The 19,782-nt window shown below is 36.8% G+C and overlaps 2 non-coding genes across 2 annotated transcripts; both read right to left on the bottom strand.

Annotated features, from left to right (window-relative positions):
* Positions 1-4,530: 4,530 nt before the first annotated feature.
* Positions 4,531-4,634, bottom strand: LOC112761197 (small nucleolar RNA R71). Its single transcript, XR_003181604.1, has one exon. It is a non-coding gene; the product is annotated as a small nucleolar RNA R71 (small nucleolar RNA).
* Positions 4,635-19,316: 14,682 nt separating this feature from the next.
* On the bottom strand, positions 19,317-19,405 carry LOC112762049 (small nucleolar RNA R16). Its single transcript, XR_003182408.1, has one exon. It is a non-coding gene; the product is annotated as a small nucleolar RNA R16 (small nucleolar RNA).
* Between the last annotated feature and the right edge of the window lie 377 nt (positions 19,406-19,782).

The raw sequence follows: 19,782 nt of genomic DNA, 5'->3' as shown, positions 1-19,782 counted from the left end.
CTCGATTAGTGGTAGCTGACCTTCCCACTTCCCTGGTATGTCTAAGACACAAGCTCTTAACATGTCTTCTAATGTTTGGATGGTCCTTTCCGTTTGTCCGTCCGTTTGGGGGTAATATGACGTGCTTAAGCACAGTCTTATCCCGAACACCTTCTGTAATGCGTTCCAAAACCTAGATGTGAACCTTGGATTTCTGTCCGAGACTATGGTGGATGGCACTCCATGCAATCTTACAATCTCTTTTATATATAGCATGGCTAGTTTTTCCAATGAGTCGGTTGCCTTGACTAGTAGAAAATGGGCAGTCTTTGTCAGCCGATCCATGATAACCCATATGGCATCACGTCCAGCTTAAGTACGAGGCAGTCCCATGATGAAGTCCATCGATATGCCCTCCCACTTCCACTCTGGAATGCCAAGGGGTTGCAATACTCCCGAGAGTTTTTGGTGCTCAATTTTTATCTTCTGATAAACCAAATATTTATTTACTACTGTAGCCAAATCCTTTTTCATCCCTGGCCACTGATGAGCGGATAATTTATACCCTTTTTGGCATTATTTTTACATAGTTTTTAGTATAATTTTATTACTTTTTATTATATTTTTTATTAGTTTTTATTCAAAAATAACATTTCTGGACTTTACTATGAGTTTGTGTGTTTTTTTTTATTTCATGTATTTTCTGGCTGAAATTGAGGGACCTGAGCAAAAATCTGATTCAGAGGCCGAAAAAGGACTGCAGATGCTGTTGGATTCTGACCTCCCTGCACTTGAAGTGGATTTTCTGGAGCTAAAGAAGCCCAATTGGTGCGCTCTCAATTGCGTTGGAAAGTAGACATCCTGGAATTTCCAGAAATATATAATAGTTTATACTTTGCCCAAGATTTGATGGCCCAAATTGGCGTTCAAAGTCAGCCTAAAACATCATGGCGTAAAACGCCCAAACTGGCACCAGAATTGGAGTTAAATGCCCAAACTGGCACCAAAGCTGGCATTTAACTCCAGGAACAGCCTAAGCACGAAAAAGCTTCAATGCTCAGCCCAAGCACACACCAAGTGGGCCCCAAAAATGGATTTCTGCACTATCTGCACTTAGTTACTCATTTTCTGTAAACCTTAGTTACTAGTTTAGTATAAAAATTACTTTTAGAGATTTATTTTACGGGTTTTTACATCTCTGGACGTTTAGTCCTTAGACTTTGCCATTGTACACGTTTGGAGGCTGGCCTCACGGCCATGCCTAGACCTTTCACTTATGTATTTTCAACGGTGGAGTTTCTATACCCAATAGATTATGGTGTGGAGCTTTGCTGTTCTTCATGAATTAATGCAATTACTACTATTTTCTATTCAATTCACGCCTACTTCTTCTCCAAGATATACTCTCGTACTTAATTCAGTTAAGTCAGAATGAAGGAGTGACCCGTGACAATCACCCAATCTTCGTTACTCGCTTAGCCAAGGTCGCGTGCTTGACAACCACAAAGCGATCTACATGATGTTCAACGTAGTCATTGGATGATAGCTGGAGTATACTCTCTTGGGTTTCTAATCTAAGATTAGAACCTTCGTGGTATAGGCTAGAATTATTGGTAGCCATTCTTGGGATCTGGAAAGTCTAAACCTTGTCTGTGGTATTCCGAGTAGGATCTGGGAAGGGATGACTATGATGAGCTTCAAACCTGCGAATGTGGGGCACAAGTGACAATGTGCAAAAGAACAATGGTTCTATTCCGACACTAGCGGGAATCGACAGATGATTAGCCGTGCGGTGACAGCGCATATGGATTTGTTTTCATCCGAGAGGATCATACAGCTTGCCATGGAATGAGGTAACGCATGGTTGGAAAGAGGCAGTAGGAAAGCAGAAGTTCAGAAACAACAAAGCATCTCCAGACGCTTATCTGAAATTCCCACCAATGAATTACATAAGTATCTCTATCTTATTTTACATTTTATTTATATTTTAATTATCAAAACCTCATAACCATTTAAATCTGCCTGACTGAGATTTACAAGGATAACCATAGCTTGCTTCAAGCTGACAATCTCCATGGGATCGACCCTTACTCATGTAAGGTATTACTTGGACGACCTAGTGCACTTGCTGGTTAGTTGTGCGGAGTTGTGAAAAGAGTTGAGATTATGATCGTGCGTACCAAGTTGTTGGCGCCGTTTCAGAGATCATAATTTTGTGCACCAAGTTTTTGGCGCCGTTGCCGGGGATTGTTCGAGTTAGGACAACTGACGGTTCATCTTGTTGCTCAGATTAGGTAATTTTATTTTAATTTTAAGCTTTTTGTTTTTATTCTTTTTATTTTCAAAAAAAAATTTAAAAAAAACAATATATAATTTATATTTGTTCTTCAGAATTTTTAAGAATGAATTCTAGAGTTTCAGATGATGCTTTTATCATCACAGGAGCTAATTGATTCCCATCAATTTGGCTGTTGTATGTAATGTCCTGCTGAAGCTTGGCTAGCCATGTCTAATCTTTTTAGACTGAAGCTTTAGACTAACATTGCATGATTCCTGGAATTCTTATTAAAAATTTTGAAATCCTTATTTTTCGTTTTCCAAATAATTTTTGAAAAATACAAAAAAATTTTATAAAATCATAAAAACCAAAAATTTTATGTTTCTTGTTTGAGTCTAGTGTCAAATTTTAAGTTTGGTGTCAATTGCATATTTTTAATTATCTTAAAAATTTTCAAAAAAAAATTCATGCATTGAGTTCTTCATGATCTTCAAGTTGTTCTTGATGATTTTCATTATTTGATCTTTACATTTTCTTGTTTTGTGTCTTTTCCTGTTTTTCATATGCATTTTTGAAGTATTAGTGTCTAAAGTTTAAAAAATTTTTAAGTTTGGTGTCTTTCATGTCTTTCTTTTCTTAAAAATTTTCAAAAATATGTTCTTGATGTTCATCATGATCTTCAAAGTGTTCTTGCATGTTTTCCTTGTTTTGATTCATAATTTTTATGTTAAGTGTCACTTAGATGTTTTTCTCTCTCCTCATTAAAATTCAAAAATCAAAAAATATCTTTCCCTTATTTCACTCATAATTTTCGAAATTTTAGATTGATTTAGTCATAAAGTTTTAAAATTTAGTTGTTTTTTTTATTAGTCAAGTCAAATTTTCAAATTTAAAAATTCTATCTCTTCAAACTTTTTTTCAAAAATAAAATCTTTTTCAATTTCCTTCTTAATATTTTCAAAAATTTTAAAATTTGATTTTCAAAATCTTTTTCTTATTTTTATTTCATAATTTTTGAAATTAATGCTAGCAATTAATATTTTGATTCAAAAATTTTCAAGTTGTTACTTGCCTATTAAGAAAGGATCAATCTTTAAATTCTAAAATCATATCTTTTAGTTTCTTGTTAGTCAAGTAATCAACTTTAATTTTCAAAAATCAAATATTCTTATTTTCCTTTTCAAATCTTTTTCAAAATAAAATCCAATCATATCTTTTTCAAAATCAATTTCAAAATCTTTTCTAACTTCTTATCTTTTCCAAATTGATTTTCAAATCTTTTTCAATTAACTACTTGACTTTTTGTTTGATTTTAAAAAGTTTTCTATTTGAATCATATCTTTTTCAAAATCACCTAACTACCTTTTTCTCTCTCCAATTTTCGAAAACTCCTCACCACTTTTTCAAAATTCTTTTTAATTAACTAATTATTTTAAATTTTAATTTAATTTTGTTCATTTTTATAATTTTCGAATTATAACTAATAATTAAAATAAAAACAAAAATATTATCCTTTTATTTTAATTTAAAATTCGAATTCTCTCTCTCTCATCTCTTTCTATTTATTTATTTATTTACTAACACTTCTCTTCTTCTTATAATTCGAACCCTCTCTCCCTCTCTGTGTTCGAAGTCTTCATCTTCTTTCTTCTTCATTCTACTCTTCTATTCTTCTACTCACATAAAGGAATCTCTATACTGTGACATAGAGGATTTCTTTTCTTTTCTGTTCTCTTCTTTTTCATATGAGCAGGAGCAAGAATAAAAATATTCTTGTTGAAGCTGATCCGGAACCTGAAAGGACTCTAAAGAGAAGCTAAGGCACAACACTCTGGAGAGGACCTGACAGAATTTTTTGAAAAAGAAGAAGAGATAGTCAAACCCAACAACAATGGTGGAGATGCAAGGAAGATGCTTGGTGACTTTATTGCACCCTCTTCTGACTTCTGTGGAAGGAGCATCTCAATTCTTGCAATTGGAGCAAACAACTTTGAGCTTAAGCCTCAATTAGTTTCCCTAATGCAGCAGAATTGCAAGTTTTATGGACTTCCATTGGAAGATCCTCATCAGTTTTAGCTGAATTCTTACAAATCTGTGACACTGTTAAGACCAATGGGGTTAATCTTGAGGTCTACAGACTTATACTTTTCTCCTTTGCTGTAAGAGACAGAGCTAGGACATGGTTGGACTCACAACCTAAAGATAGCCTGAACTCTTGGGAAAAGTTGGTCAATGCTTTCTTGGCAAAATTCTTTCCACCTCAAAAGTTGAGCAAACTTAGAGTGGAAGTCCAAACCTTCAGACAGAAGGAAGGTGAATCCCTCTATGAAGCCTGGGAAAGATACAAGCAATTGATCAGAAGGTGTCCTTCTGGCATATTTTCAGAATGGAGCATCATATGTATATTCTATGATGGTCTGTCTGAATTGTCCAAGATGTCATTGGACCACTCTGCTGGAGGATCTCTTCATCTGAAGAAGACGCCTGCTGAAGCCCAGGAACTCATTGAAATGGTTGCAAATAACAATTTCATGTACACTTCTGAGAGGAATCCTGTGAATAATGGGACAACTCAGAAGAAAGGAGTTCTTGAGATTGATACTCTAAATGCAATATTGGCTCAGAATAAAATATTGACTCATCAAGTCAATATGATTTCTCAGAGTCTGTCTGGAATGCAAGCTGCATCAAGCAGTACTAAGGAAGCTTCCTCTGAAAAAGAAGCTTATGATCCTGAGAATCCTGCAATGGAAGAGGTGAATTACATGGGAGAATCCTATGGAAACACCTATAATCCTTCATGGAGGAATCATCCTAATCTCTCATGGAAGGATCAACAGAAGCCTAATCAAGGCTTCAATAATAATAATGGTGGGAGAAATAGGTTTGGCAATAGCAAACCTTTTCCATCATCTTCTCAGCAACAGACAGAGAATTCTAAGCAGAGCCATTCTGACTTAGCAACTGTAGTCTCTGATCTATCTAAGACCACTCTCAGTTTTATGACTGAAGCAAGGTCCTCCATTAAAAATTTGGAGGCACAAGTAGGTCAGCTGAGTAAAAGAGTTATTGAACTCCCTCCTAGTACTCTCCCAAGCAATACAGAAGAGAATCCAAAAAGAGAGTGCAAGGCCATAAATATAACCAACATGGCCGAACCTGGAGAGGAAGAAAAGGTAGTGATTTCCAATGAGGAAGACCTCAATGGACATCCACTGACCTCCAAGGAGTTTCCTAATGAGGAACCAAAGGAATCTGAGGCTCATATAAAGACCATAGAGATTCCACTGAACTTACTGTTGCCATTCATGAGCTTTGATGAGTATTTTTCCTCTGAAGAGGATGAAGATATTGCTGAAGAGCAAGTTGCTCAATATCTAGGAGCAGTCATGAAGCTGAATGCCAAGCTATTTGGTAATGAGACTTGGAATGATGAACCTCCATTGCTCATCAATGTACTGAATGATCTGGTTCAACTGAAATTACCTCAGAAGAAACAGGATCCTGAAAAGTTCTTAATACCTTGTACCATAGGCACCATGACCTTTGAGAAGGCTCTGTGTGACCTTGGGTCAAGTATAAACCTCATGACACTCTCTGTAATGGAGAAACTAGGGATCTTTGAGGTGCAAGCTACAAGAATCTCACTAGAGATGGCAGACAATTCAAGGAAACAGGCTTATGGACTTGTAGAGGATGTCTTAGTGAAGGTTGAAGGCTATTACATCCCTGCTGATTTCATAATCCTAGACACTGGGAAGGATGAAGATGAATCCATCATCCTTGGAAGACCCTTCCTAGCCACAGCAAGAGCTGTGATTGATGTGGACAGCGGAGAGTTAGTCCTTCAAGTGAATGAGGACTACCTTGTGTTTAAGGCTCAAGGATCTTCTTCTGTAACCATGGAGAGGAAGCATGAAAAGCTTCTCTCAACACAGAGTCAAATAGAGCTCCCACACTCAACTTCTAAGTTTGGTGTTGGGAGGCCAACATCAAGCTCTGAGCCTCTGTGAAGCTCTCTAAGAGCTTCATTGTCAAGCTATTGACATTAAAGAAGCGCTTGTTGGGAGGCAACCCAATGCTATTTAACTATATTTATTTATTTTCCATTGTTATTTTATGTTTTCTTTAGGTTGATGATCATGTGAAGTCACAAAAATAACTGAAAAATAAAAAACAAATTGAAAAACAGCATGAAAATAGCACACCCTGGAGGACAGGCTTACTGGCATTTAAACGCCAGTAAGGATAGCAGAATGGACGTTTAACTCCTAGCCTGGCAGCATTCTGGACGTTAAACACTAGAATGGGCAGCACTCTGGGCGTTTAATGCCAGAAAGGGATGTCTGGCACAGGCTGGCGTTAAACGCCAGAAATGGGCGTCTGGCTAGGCGTTTAACGCCAGAAATGGGTAGCAGAGTGGCGTTTAATGCCAGGAAAGGTAGCAGGACTGGCATTTAATGCCAGGAAAGGTAGCAGAGCTGGCGTTAAACGCCAGATTTGGTACAGAATGGGCGTTTGAATGCCAGAATGGTGTAAGGACTTGAATTCCTTGACACCTCAGGATCTGTGGACCCCATAGGACCCCCACCTACCCCACCTCTTCTTCTCTCCTCCTCACACCTTTCCATAACACTCTTCCCCAAATACCATTGACCAATCCCATCAAAAACTCTTCCAAATACCATTCAACTATCAAATCCTACCCTCTTCCCCACAACCTCTTCACCACTCACATCCATACATCTTTAAACCATCCATCTCCTCTTCACCACAACATCTTTAAACCCTATAAATACCCCTCCTTACCACCTTCATTTCCACACATCATACACACTCCACACACCTTGGCCGAACCTACACTCCCCCTCCATCTCCTCCATTTCTTCTTCTTCTACTCCTTTCTTTCTTCTTTTGCTCGAAGACGAGTAAATCTTCTAAGTTTGGTATGGGAAAAGCTAAAGCTTTTTGTTTTTCCATAACCACTAATGGCACCTAAGGTCGGAGAAACCTCTAGAAAGAGGAAAGGGAAGGCAATTGCTTCCACCTCCGAGTCATGGGAGATGGAGAGATTCATCTCAAAAGTGCATCAAGACCACTTCTATGAAGTTGTGGCCAAGAAAAAGGTGATCCCCGAGGTCCCCTTCAAGCTCAAAAAGAGTGAATATCTGGAGATCCGACATGAGATTCGAAGAAGAGGTTGGGAAATTCTCACCAACCCCATTCAACAAGTCGGGATCTTAATGGTTCTAGAGTTCTATGCTAATGCATGGATCATTAAGAACCATGACCAAAGTGTGAACCCGAACCCAAAGAATTGGATCACAATGGTTCGGAGAAATTACTTAGATTTTAGTCCGGAAAATATGAGGTTGGCATTTAACTTGCCAATGATGCAAGGAGATCCTCACCCTTTCACTAGAAGGGTCAACTTTGATCAAAGGTTGGACCAAGTCCTTAGGGACATTTATGTGGAAGGTGCTCAATGGAAGAGAGATGCAAGAGGCAAGCCGGTTCAACTAAGAAGGCTTGACCTCAAACCCGTGGCTAGGGGATGATTGGAGTTTATCCAACGCTCTATTATTCCTACTAGCAACCGGTCTGAAGTTACTATAGACCGGGCTATCATGATCCATAGCATCATGAATGGAGAGGAAGTAGAAGTTCATGAGATCATATCCTTAGAACTCTACAAGGTGGCGAACAAGTCTTCCACTTTGGTAAGGTTAGCCTTCCCTCATCTCATTTATCACCTATGCAATTCAGTTGGAGTTGTCATAGAGGAAGACACCCTCATTGAAGAGGACAAGCTCATCACTAAGAAAAGGATGGAGCAAACAAGAGAGCCCACTCATAGACCTCAACAAGAACATGAGGAAGTTCCTCATCATGAAATCCCTGAGATGCCTCAAGGGATGCATTTTCCTCCACAAAACTATTGGAAGCAAATCAACACCTCCCTAGGAGAATTAAGTTCCAACATGGGACAACTAAGGGTGGAGCACCAAGAGCATTCCATCCTCCTCCATGAAATTAGAGAAGACCAAAGAGCCATGAGGGAGGAACAACAAAGGCAAGAAAGAGACATTGAGGAGCTCAAGCACTCCATAAGATCTTCAAGAGGAAGAACTAGTCGCCATTACTAAGGTGGACCCGTTCTTTAATTTCCTTGTTCTTATTTTTCTATTTTTCGTTTCTTATGCTTTATGTTTGTCTATGTTTGTGTCTTTATTACATGATCATTAGTGTCTAGTGTCTATGTCTTAAAGCTATGAATGTCCTATGAATCCATCACCTTTCTTAAATGAAAAAATGTTTTTAATTACAAAAGAACAAGAAGTACATGGTTTCAAATTCTATCTTGAAATTAGTTTAATTATTTTGATGTGGTGACAATACCTTTTGTTTTCTGAATGAATGCTTGAACAGTGCATATTTTTGAATTTGTTGTTTATAAATGTTAAAATTGTTGGCTCTTGAAAGAATGAAGAAAAAGGAAAAATGTTATTGATAATTTGAAAAATCATAAAATTGATTCTTGAAGCAAGAAAAAGCAGGGAAAAGCTTGCAGAAAAAAAAATAGCAAAATATATATGGCGAAAAAAATAGAAAGAATAAGAAAAAGCAAGCAGAAAAAGCCAATAGCCCTTTAAACCAAAAGGCAAGGGTAAAATAAAAAGGATCTAAGGCTTTGAGCATTAATGGATAGGAGGGTCCACAGGAATAAAACCCTGGCCTAAGCGGCTAAACCAAGCTATCCCTAACCATGTGCTCGTGGCGTGAAGGTGTCAAGTGAAAAGCTTGAGACTGAGCGGTTAAAGTCGTGGTTCAAAGCAAAAAAGAGTGTTCTTAAGAGCTCTGGACACCTCTAACTGGGGACTCTAGCAAAGCTGAGTCACAATCTAAAAAGGTTCACCCAGTTATGTGTCTGTGGAATTTATGTATCCGGTGGTAATATTGGAAAACAAAATGCTTAGGGTCACGGCCAAGACTCATAAAGTAGCTGTGTTCAAGAATCAACATACTGAACTAAGAGAATCAATAACACTATCTAAATTCTAAGTTCCTATGGATGCCAATCATTTTGAACTTCAAAGGATAAAGTGAGATGCCAAAACTGTTTAGAAGAAAAAAGACTACAAGTCCCGCTCATCTAATTGGAACTAAGTTCATTGATAAGTTTAGAATTCATTGTATATTCTCTTCTTTTTATCCTATTTTCTTTTTAGTTGCTTGGGGACAAGCAACAATTTAAGTTTGATGTTGTGATGAGCGGATAATTTATACCCTATTTGGCATTGTTTTTACATAGTTTTTAGTATAATTTTATTACTTTTTATTATATTTTTATTAGTTTTTATTCAAAAATCACATTTCTGGACGTTACTATGAGTTTGTGTGTTTTTTTGTGATTTCAGGTATTTTCTGGCTGAAATTGAGGGACCTGAGCAAAAATCTGACTCAGAGGCCGAAAAAGGACTGCAGATGCTGTTGGATTCTGACATCTCTGCACTTGAAGTATATTTTCTAGAGATACAGAAGCCCAATTGGTGCGCTCTCAATTGAGTTGGAAAGTAGACATCCTGGGCTTTCTAGCAATATATAATAGTTTAGACTTTGCCTGGAATTTGATGGCCCAAACTGGCATTCAAAGTCAGCCTAAAACATCTTGGCGTAAAACGCCTAAACTGGCACCAGAATTGGAGTTAAACGCCCAAACTGGCACCAAAGTTGGCGTTTAACTCCAAGAATAGCCTAAGAACGAAAAAACTTCAATGCTTAGCCCAAGCACACACCAAGTGGGCCCCAGAAGTGGATTTCTGCAATATCTGCACTTAGTTACTCATTTTCTGTAAACCCTAGTTACTAGTTTAGTATAAAAACTACTTTTAGAGATTTATTTTATGGGTTTTTACATCTCTGGACGTTTAGTCCTTAGACTTTGCCATTGTACATGTTTGGAGGCTGGCCTCACGGCCATGCCTAGACCTTTCACTTATGTATTTTCAACGGTGGACTTTCTACACCCCATAGATTAAGGTGTGGAGCTCTGCTGTTCTTCATGAATTAATGCAATTACTACTGTTTTCTATTTAATTCACGCCTACTTCTTCTCCAAGATATACTCTCGTACTTAATTCAGTTAAGTCAGAATGAAGGGGTGACCCGTGACAATCACCCAATCTTCGTTACTCGCTTAGCCAAGGTCGCATGCCTGACAACCACAAAGCGATCTACATGATGTTCAACGTAGTCATTGGACGACAGCTGGAGTATACTCTCTTGGGTTTCTAATATAAGATTAGAACCTTCGTGGTATAGGCTAGAATTATTGGCAGCCATTCCTGGGATCCGGAAAGTCTAAACCTTGTCTGTGGTATTCCGAGTAGGATCTGGGAAGAGATGACTGTGACGAGCTTCAAACCTGCGAATGTGGGGCACAAGTGACAGTGTGCAAAAGAACAATGGTTCTATTCCGACGCTAGCGGGAACCGACAGATGATTAGCCGTGCGGTGACAGCCCATATGGATTTGTTTTCATCCGAGAGGATCATACAGCTTGCCATTGAATGAGGTAACGTATGGTTGGAAGGAGGAAGTAGGAAAGCAGAAGTTCAGAAGCAACAAAGCATCTCCAGACGCTTATCTGAAATTCCCACCAATGAATTACATAAGTATCTCTATCTTATTTTACATTTTATTTATATTTTAATTATCAAAACCTCATAACCATTTAAATTTGCCTGACTGAGATTTACAAGGATGACCATAGCTTGCTTCAAGCCGACAATCTCCGTGGGATCGACCCTTACTCACGTAAGGTATTACTTGGACGACCCAGTGCACTTGCTGGTTAGTTGTGCAGAGTTGTGAAAAGAGTTGAGATTATGATCGTGCGTACCAAGTTGTTGGCGCCGTTTCAAAGATCACAATTTCATGCACTAGCCTCCAGAACATCTTTTTTAAATCATGATACATTTTTGTCATGCCATGATGGATGGTAGAATCTCCTTTATGGCCTTCTTCCTTAATCTTCTCTTGAAGGTTGCCTTCCTTTGGGACACAAATTTGACTTTAGTATCTCCACACATCATCTTCTCCTTTGGCGAAGCCTTTCAACTTCCCTTCCTTGACAAGGCATAGGATTTTTTGAAAGTCTGTGTCGGAGTCCTGCGCCTTGGCTATTTGCTCCTTGAATTGACTTGTCACTGTCAGGTGGCTCAAGTGTATGCCTTTTGGGGCGAAAGTGACTTGTAAGTTCATGTCTCTAAAGTTCTTTACTAACTCTGCCTCCTTTATCATCAGCCATGATGCCTTGAGCACTTTTTGACTCAAGGCGTCGGCCACCATGTTAGCTTTTCCCAGTTGATAGTTTAGGACAAAGTCATAGTCTTTTAAGAAACTCCATCCATCTCCTTTGCCACATGTTGAGTTTCTTCTGGTCGAACAAGTACTTTAAACTTTTGTGGTCAGAGAACACCTGGAACCCAACCCCATACAAGTGGTGCCTCCATGTCTTCAATGCAAATACTATCTCGGCTAGCTCAAGGTTGTGGGATGGATAGTTGACTTCATGGGTCTTTAGTTGCCTTGATGTATATGCCACTACCTTCTTGTCTTTAAAACGCAACCCAATCCCTGTCATGAGGCATTGCAATAAACCTCAAAAACTATATTATCAAGGTTAAGTAAGACCAGCACTGTGGCAGATGTCAAGCGTTCTTTTAACTCTTGAAAACTGCTTTCACAATCTGCTGTCCACACGAACGAGGTGTCCTTCTTAGTTAGGTGAGTCAACGGTAGGGCTAGTTGGGAAAATCCTTTTATGAACCTTTTGTAGTAGCCTGCCAATCCTAGAAAACTCCTTATTTCAGTCACTGATGTCGGCCTCTCCCAATTTAACACAAACTCTATCTTGCTTGGGTCTACTAATATCCCATTGCCAAAAACCCTATGTCCAAGAAATTGAACTTCCTTCATCCAAAATTCACACTTGGGTAGTTTCACGTATAACGTTTTCTCTCGAAGGATCCCCAGTTTCATATGCAAGTGCTCCTTATGTTCTTCTTCTGTCTTGGAATAAATCAAGATGTCATCTATGAATACCACCACGAAGCTGTCGAGGTAGGGTCGAAAAATTCTGTTCATGTAGTCCATAAAGACGGCAGGAGCATTGGTCAACCCAAAAGACATTACTATAAACTCATAGTGTCCGTACCTTGTTCGAAAAGTTGTCTTTGAGATATCTTCCTCCCTTACCCTTAGTTGATGGTACCCTGATCTCAAGTCAATCTTAGAGAACACTGTTGCACCTTACAGTTGTTCCATTAAGTCATCTATTCTTGGGAGGGAATACTTGTTCTTCACTGTGATTTTGTTGAGTTGTCTATAGTCTACGTAGAAATGTATACTGCCATCCTTTTTCGTCACAAATAGTACTGGAGCTCCCTAGGGAGAGGCGCTTGGTATGATAAATCCATTTCGCAGCAGTTCTTCTAGTTGGTTCTTCAGTTCAGTGAGTTCTAATGGGTCCATCTGGTAAGGGGCTATGGAGATTGGCCCTGTCTCGGGTACCAAGTCTATGAAGAACTCGACTTCTTGTTTGGGGGGAAAGGCAGGTATATCCTCAGCGAAGATATCTGAAAAGTCTCGTGCCACTGGTATATCATCCAGTTTTTTACTACTAGCAAGGCACACCCTTGCCCTGTATCCATACCTTCAGAAGGTCTTAGGAAGGCAGTAAGAAGCTCATTTGTGTTTTGTGGGGATTGAGGGAGGAAAATGACTCTTTTCTCAAAACAATCTAGTAAGACTCGATTTTCATTGAGACAGTCCATTACTAAGATGATATCTAGCCCTAATAAAGGGAAGCACACGAGGTTAACAAGGTACAACTTATCTGAAATGAGAATACAAGTCCTCAGACAGACGTATGGTAATTTGGTCATGGGTAAGCTAATCTTATTAGTAGCAGAGAGAGATATGAATGAATTAGAAGCACCAGTATCATATAGAATAGCAAAAGAGACCCCATTAATTGTGCACTTACCCTCGATTCGATCTTCTGACTCGTGGCCTTCATCGCTGCTGAGGGCAAAGACTTACCCTTGATGCTGTGGTGGATCGGCAGGGGTGGGGGAACTGCTGGGCATTTCTTGGCAATATGCCCCGGCTGAAAACGCTAGAAGCATTTTGCCCAGCAAAGCACCTACCCCTATGTTGCTTGCCACACGAAGCACACTCTTTGAGCTCGGTGGTCTTCGGTGAGACATCAGTGGGAGGTTTTTAGTGATTCGTGCCCTGTTGAGTTTTCCTTCTTGTAGGTCTTTCAAGAATTGCCTTCTTTTTCGGTGGCTACTGAAAAGATCCTTGGTTCAGTTGCCTTTTATTAAAAGCTTCGTTTCTTTGCGACATCTAATCTGTGAGTACTAGGATCCCTATCCACAATGGACAGTTGTTGGGCTATCAGAATGGTGGCTTAGGCCTGTTCTTGTATTGCCTTTGCCATATCCTTCATGTGCTTTGCTAGGTTTAAGGAGCTCGAGCTTGAGCCACGTGGGAGTCCACGGCTTGCCATAAGTTATCTGTTCATGGATAACCATAGGGAGAATTTTTATTAGTCATACCTCCTAAGATAGGATCCCTAGGATTGACTTTGTTCTGATACCAATAATGTAACACCCTAAGTTAAATCCTATCCTTAAAGGCCTTTGGATTGGATGTTGCTCTTTTGGGAAGCAAATTATCCCAATCGTTATGCAAGAGAGAAGAGGAATACGCATGAAGTTTTGGGTAAAATAAATAAGCGATTAAAACACGGAATTGAACACACATAAGCAAGTTCGAGCAAATAAAAACAACAAGATTCCCATGAGTACCATCCCTAATTAAAATAGAAATGCCCAAAAAAATTACTATGACAAAAAACCCGACGCGTCCTAACTAATTTGGTCGAAGAAACTCTCATTCTTGTATCATATCCTATCTTTTGTTGGGACCCTTCAGTCTTCCATGAATCGGAGTACTAGCAATCCTCTTCCAACACTTTTCTATGGAGTAAAGATCCATTTCTGCTGTGGAGGGTGAACTAAGATCTGATAGGGTGCTGAAATAGGAGAATAAGGCACTCACTCCACCTTTGGACTTCTGCAAAAGGTCAATTTCTCCTCTGGGTCTTCTTCCATTTGATCCTCCCCCTGGCTAGGGCTGATGGACTCCTCTTCCTCTGTCTCAAACTCTGATTCAAGGTAGATCACCTCGGGTGACCGTTTCTTGGGTACTGAAGTGTTGTGACAGGTTATGACAGGCAATTGGGGGTTTTCTTCTACAGAACCTCGACCTAAGTAGATAGCCTGGAGCATGGTAGTAGTGGTCATAACTACCCACACATGCTTTGAGGGATCATACTCAGAAGTCACCTGCAGGGGGCACTACGTCGTCTCTATCCAATGTGCCATGCTCCTCTGGAGATAGTATGAGAAAGAGAATGGGTGAGAACTTAAAAGATCTCAGTAGGAGTACTATGTGACACCTCCATCTATCCCCAGCCCACTTACGAGATTTTAAAAATATGGCATGGAATGCGTATATAGAAAAAAATAATAACATAATTAACATAGATAAGCCAAGTAGAGGAATAACAGCTTACGGATACTCAACATAAGCACAATTTAAGTTGGATGCAACTTGGAAAATAATAACACAATCAAACTTTTCCTTTATACTTTTTCTTTCTTAACTTGTATCTTTTATGGAAGGTACTGAACTCAAACCAAAGGATCATATTGATATCTTGTCTTTGAGACTCACCTTTCCTTACCGAAAGATCATCCCCTCAATTTAATTTACAAACATGGTTGTTTAGGCATACACAAGAAGAGAATCATACAAGAGAATATGTACATATAATGATAAAAGGGGCATGTAAAATTATGATACCATATTAATGATAACGATACTATAGTTATATGGCACTGGATAGGCATGTACTCTCTAATTAAAGAGATCATAATAACAAAATGGCATAAGTTAAAGGACCGTGTAGTATCATATTTTTAATGTACATAATGAAAATAGGACATATTAAATAATCGAACAAAGTTTATATAGAAAGGCATGTACTCTTGATCAAAAAGTCTTAAACAATGATGGGTTTGCATATGGGAGAAACTTTGATGATTGAACATAATGCATGCATGGAAGGGAAAGAAAAAAAGGGGAATAATGCCATAAAACACATAATCATGACCCCACCAAAAATTCTTTATCATTCTATGTAGCTTATCATGTAGAGATTCAGGAAGTTTAAATCAATTAAGAGTGTACATAAGAATAGCAGTGCCAGCCACCCTAATCGGTATTCTCTTCCGCTAACTGACAGAAGATTACTCTTCCAATGGTTGAGTTTTTTTTTTTTTTTTGCTGACTTTGTCTTTCACATAAGCAAACGTCTCATTCTTTGATATGTTAACCATAGAAGGCAACTGAAATACTTCTCTTGAGTACCCACATTTAGAATTTCAAGTAGATCAACTAACTTCACCCTTATTTGCTGCGAAGTATTTTTACTGAAAAACACAGCCAATTTATTCAAATTAACTAGTTGTCCACTAAGGCTAATGTATAGGTTCAGAATAAGCAGTAAGTTGTTGTAACTTTGCTGGTTTGCCTTGCAAAATATTATAGATTCATCCACAAATATAAGGTAGTTGATGGACGGACATTTACTGTTCAGCTGTATCCTTTGAAAAATCTTATTTTGTTCTCTCTTGTGGAGCAGATAAAAAATATTCTCTGCACAAATTAAGAAAAAGCATGGGAGAAGGATCTCCTTGACGGAGTCCTCTAGTTGGCTTGAAAAATAAAAACAAAAGGTGAACCTTTCACAGTGACATAATAAGAGATAGTAAACACACACTTCATTCACTCTATCCATCTAGCACAAAACCCCAATTTCTCAATAACAAACCAAACAAAACTCTATTCCACCTGACCATATGCCTTGCTCATGTAAAGTTTTAATGCTAAATTCTCATAGCTTTTATTCTTCAAAAAAATGAATGCGGTCATGCGTTACCAGAATATTGTCACTAATCAATCTACTATGAATAAATACACTTTAATTATCACTAATAATGGTATTCATGAGGTTGCATTCTATGAACAAAAATCTTAGGGATAATTTTATAGAGAATTGTGCTTAGATTAATAGGTCTGATCTGAGTCATTGTCATAATATTTTTCACTTTTGGAATCAAATAAATTTGTGTATGATTTAAATCTTTGAAATTTTTATTTTTTTCGAAAAAACTCTTGGTAGCTTTGCATACATCTTCTTTGATGACACTCAAATTGAACTGATAGAACTTTCCTATGAAACCATCATTTTTTTGGTTTACCTCAAGATTGATTAAGAACATTGCCTTCTTAATCTCTTCGTCAGTAATTGGTCTATTAATTTCTTGTTTGTAACTACTAAGATCATCCCTTTTATACCTCGTAATGCCACCAATAAAGTTTTCTGTTGAGAATAGGCTCTCGAAATATCTATGGGCTCTAGTCTCAATAGTCTCAGGAGTAGTACACCATTGTCTTTGTCTTTCTTCATCTGCTAGTTTTTAGATTTTATTCTTTGCTTGATATTTGGAATGAAAGAATTTTGTATTTTGATCCTCCCATCTCAGCTAGATCACTCTAGACTTTTTTTCCAAAACCATTCCACCATTGTACAAGCTTTAATTAACTGATCTTCCATCTGTCGTATCTCTTCTTTCTCATGCACATTCGGTTGTTCTTTCATGATTGAGAGTCTTTTATCTAATTGTTCCATAACTTACTATTTCCAACCCCAGAGGATTGTCATCCTCACTAACTTGTGTTTGCAGTATTTGAGTTTCTAAAACAGTTAAGGAACATAGTCAATTTATTTACCTTCTTTTACCAAACATTTTTCACAATTTCGTCTACTACCTCCAAACCACACCATCACTCTAAAAATAATAGTTATTTATTATCTTGAGTTTAAATAATATGTATATTTTGGATAAATGATAAAAGAACAAAAGAGAAAACTTTGTTTGAAACGTTGAGCTTTTTATATTTTCAATAGAATTTTAAAAGCACGTGTTAGTTATTTTCTTATTTGCTTTAGGATTTTTATTTACATAAAATAAAGAGAGAATTTAATTTTAATATGTTGATGGTGTAAATTAGTATAAGCGTTTTACATACATTGATAGTATTAAATTAAAGGAAAAAATATGTCTTTTTATTTCTAACGTTTACGATTTTTTTTAAAAGTATCTTTAATATTTAATTTTATTCAATTTTGTCTTTAATATTAAATAGAATTTTAAAATCATGTGTTAGTTATTTTCTTATTTTCTTTAGAATTTTAATTTAAATAAAATAAACAAAAAAAAATAATTTTAATACACTGACTTATGAATCAGTATAAAGAGTTTTACATAAATTTATAGTATTAAACTGAAGGGCATATTATATTTTTTTGTCCTAACATTTGTAATTTTCTTTAAAAATATCTTTAATATTTAATTTCATTTAATTTTGTTCTTAATATTTTAGATTTGGTTCAAAATTACTCTTAAATGTGTTCAATTTTGTCCTTAACATTTTATATAAAATTAACATGGAGAAGTAATTTTGATATAAATAGAAAACGTTATAACAATATTTTTGAACAAAATTATAAATATTAGGAATAAAAAACATATTTTAACCTAAACTAAATTAATATAAATATTTTTATTATTGAATTTGTCTTAAACAACTTTTATTATTTGTCATTAAAAAAAAATATATCCCTGACTTTAATTCAAACACAAATAAATCCTTAACTAATTAAAAATACAAAATCACCTCTTATATTAAAATACATGAGAACAAATAAATCCATAGAATAGACTTAAATATCTCACCTCCTAAAAAGTAAAAATATCAAAACTCTATTTGTTAGTTTGTTTTTTGTTAAATTGTTACATGAGCTATAATTTTAGTAGAATGGGATAATTTAATATGTATATTCTTTTGCTATGAGGTCGCTGCAGGTGGAAAAATCTTGTAATAATTTACATAAAGGAAAAAAGAATAAAAGTGATAAAAACTAGTTTAGTATAATACGATAGTAAAAAATGTTTATTGTTTTTTTTTTTTTTGAATGAAAAGAAATACATGAATAAAACCAATTTATATAAACTTTTTGTCTCTCAAAAATGTCTAGTTTTTTTTGTCCGGGTGATTCAATTTTTTTATGTTCATATGTTCCCTTAAGCAGCCTTAACCAGCAAGGGAGCGACATAAATACAAATGCTAGCAAGATTGCAGTTTTTGTATTTTGTTCAGAATTTTAGACCTTGTGTTTTTTTTGTGTCTGGGAGAATTCAGATTTTAGGGTTGGGCTTTAAAGTTTAAAATTGTAATTTTCATCATCGAAATTCTGTGGAAAAAAATCTTGTAGTATCTAAGCTGCTTCAGCTACAGCAGCGAAGGCCTAACACAGATGGCATTCCTATATGCATCTTACAAGTTGCACCCGAGTTCGAATCTCAGCTGAGGTTGGTTGTTGTTTAAGAACCCATAATATCTATGTAGTATGTGTGAGTGTGTGAAGTATGGGGCTAATGCCTAGGATTGGAGGCTTGACCAAAAAGAAAAAAAAGCTGCTTCAGCTACAGCACTACCATTTCCAGAACCATCACTTGTTTGACCAAGTTCATTGGTAATCCTTAAGATATTATGTGTAAAACAAAAATAGTTATTTATGTAATTAATTAATTGATTAATTAACAATTAAAATCATTTAAAGAAATTAATCAGAGAAAAGCTAGATTAAGGGGATAAATTAAAAGTAAAATAAAATAAAAAGTGAATATTGATGCAAATAAAATTGAGGGAGGAAACGAAGGTATGTATATTCTGCTCAGAGAGAGCATACCCAGTCATCGAGAGATCTCGTATTTGCAGACGTATATAGCAAACTCATCATGGCAGAATTAACAATAACATAAAAGAAGTAAATAACGAATTAATAAGATCGATATATGGCATCAGATAATAAGCGGAGTTTGTAGTCCACACACTAACTAAAATTCGGTGTGTAGGATAAGATTATCTTCCTCATTTGCCAGAATAACTGATTTACAGAGAACAGAGGCTACATCAAAAGGAAAAGTGGAAAACTACAGAGATCTATTGAACCCTAATTGATGACTGTGGGCAGCTGCAATCTCTCATATTTATAGAACCACTAGGGCCCAAGCTTTCTTTTTAATATAGATTTCCAGTCTTCAATTCTAGAATGGCCCACAGTGTCTCCTTATATAGTTTGGGCCGAGGATTCTGGATTAGGCAATGGTTTCAGAATTCAATAGGCTTGAGATTTGAGATTGGCACATATGTGATATGTCAATCAACTGAATCCAGGTTACAAAAAAAAAAAAAAAAAAAACCATAGCTAAAGCATGCTTAAGACACATTTTAAAAGTTTAACAATATAATTTTATTTT

The sequence above is a fragment of the Arachis hypogaea genome, chromosome 16 (assembly GCF_003086295.3).
Source record: "Arachis hypogaea cultivar Tifrunner chromosome 16, arahy.Tifrunner.gnm2.J5K5, whole genome shotgun sequence".
NCBI classification, from domain to species: domain Eukaryota; kingdom Viridiplantae; phylum Streptophyta; class Magnoliopsida; order Fabales; family Fabaceae; genus Arachis; species Arachis hypogaea.
Note: the sequence above shows the minus strand (reverse complement) of the source record. Positions and strands in the feature narration are given on the sequence as shown.